The sequence below is a fragment of the Perognathus longimembris genome, chromosome 13 (assembly GCF_023159225.1).
Source record: "Perognathus longimembris pacificus isolate PPM17 chromosome 13, ASM2315922v1, whole genome shotgun sequence".
In the NCBI taxonomy this organism is placed as follows: Eukaryota; Metazoa; Chordata; class Mammalia; order Rodentia; family Heteromyidae; genus Perognathus; species Perognathus longimembris.
Genome location: NC_063173.1, coordinates 42,758,106 through 42,760,230, shown reverse-complemented (window position 1 = coordinate 42,760,230; position 2,125 = coordinate 42,758,106).

Sequence of the window (2,125 nt, the reverse complement as noted above, 5' to 3'; positions counted from 1 at the left end):
TTATTTATTTGTTGAATGGTATTTCTATTTTCAATCAGATTTATCTCTTCTTTAATCGTTGTGATTTCTCCCCTTCTAGTCATTTTAGATTCTATCATTTCTTGTTTTGTCAGATGTTTTAGTTTCATCGTGAGGTTATTCACCGGCTCTGCTTCCATTCCTTTAATGTGAGTGCTGAGAGCAATGAACTTGCCCCTCAGTACTGCCTTAGCTGTGTCCCATGGGTTTCTTTTTGATGTGTTTTCATTGTCATTGTGACTTATGAATTCGTTGATTTCATCTTTAATTTGGTCTGTGGACGAAGTGTTGGATAGCAGTGTGGGGTTTAGCCTCCAAGAGTGTGGATAGCCTCTGTGGTATCCTTTGTTGTTGAGGGTTACCTTTAATCCACTGTGATCAGATATAATACATGGGATGACGTCAATGCTTTTGTATTTGCTGAGGTTCTTTGTGTGGGCGATGACATGGTCTATTTTGGAATATGATCCATAGGCTGCTGAAAAGAAGGTGTATTGGGTCTCTGTAGGGTGGAAGATTCTATATAGGTCTGTCAGATCCATTTGGGAAATGGTGTTACTTAGGTCCTCAGCTCCCTTGCTAATCCTCTGGGTGTTGGATCTGTCTCTTGGACAGAGTGGGGTATTAAGGTCACCCACTATGATTGTGTTTGTGTCTATCTTGTTCTGTAATTCTGTGAGAATTTGCTTGACATATGTAGGGCCTCTTTTGTTCGGTGAGTATACATTTATCACCGTGATGTCTTGATTCTGGATTTTTCCTTGTATTAATATGTAGTGTCCTTCTTTTTCTTTTTGAGTTGATTTTAATGTAAAGTCCAGCTTGTCTGAGATCAGGATGGCTACACCTGCCATTTTGGTAAGTGCATTTGCTTGGTAGATCTTGCTCCATCCTTTCATTCGGAGCCCGTTTTTGTCCCTTGTTGTAAGGTGGGTTTCTTGTAGACAGCAGATGTCAACTTTTTGTTTGCGAATCCATTCTGCCAGTCTGCTCCTCTTTATCGGAGAGTTTAAACCATTTATATTTAAAGAGATCAAGGATAAGGGTGTTTTTTCTCCTTCCATTTATTTGTTGGGCTGTGTTTTCCTCTTTTTTTTTTCTTGTCTTTAGTGAGCTGTTCTTTCTGTTGGACTTTGGCTATTGTAGTTTCTTTCTGATTCTGTCTGTGTGTCTTGTACGATCTCTGTTGGGTGGGGCTCCCCTCTTAGAATTCGTGTAGGGCTGGTTTTTTATTCATATATTCCTTTAGCTCCTCTTTGGTGTGGAAAGATCTGGTTTTCCCTTCGAATGTGAACTCCAATTTCGCTGGATATTTGATCCGAGGTTGCATATTGTTAGCCTTAAGTACTTGGATGGTGTTCTTCCACTCACTTCGAGCTTGGTAAGTTTGTATGGATAAGTCAGTTGTTATTCGAATACTCTTCCCATTGAGGAAAATTTCTTTCTTCGCTTTGACTGAATTCAGAATTTGCTCTTTAATCTTGAGGTCTGAAGTTTTGAATATTATGTGCCTTGGGGTGGCTTTTCTGGGGTATGGCCTGCCAGGTGTCCTATATGCTTCGGTTACCTGTATGGGGTCCCCTGTGAGATTGGGGAAGTTTTCTGCAGTAACTTTATTGAGAACATGTTTAAGCCCTCTGCTCTGGTATTCAGCTCCTTCTTCTATTCCAATTATGTGCAGATTATATCTCTTGTCTTTGTCCATTAGTTCCTGGATTAGTCTGCCCTGAAACTTCACTGTTTCTTGGAGTGTGGTCATTTTCTGGTTGTTGTTGGCTGCTTCATCATCCAGGCGAGAGATTCTGGATTCCATATGGTCCACTCTTTGTGTTATGGTTTCAATTGTGGAGTTTATGGATGTCAGAGAGCTATTTATGGTTGTTAGATCAGCTCTGATCATGGAAATTTCTTCCTTCAAAGAGTCGTTTTTTAAATCTATTTTTTCATGCATTTCAATTCTCAGGATGTTAAGATTTTCTTTAAAGGAGGCTTGCATTGTATCCATTTTTGCTTCCATTTCTTTAAAGAAGCCTTGCGTTGTATCCATTTTTGCTTCCATTTCTTTCTTGGCTTCTTGGGTGTCCTTCAACATTTCCACTCTAAACTC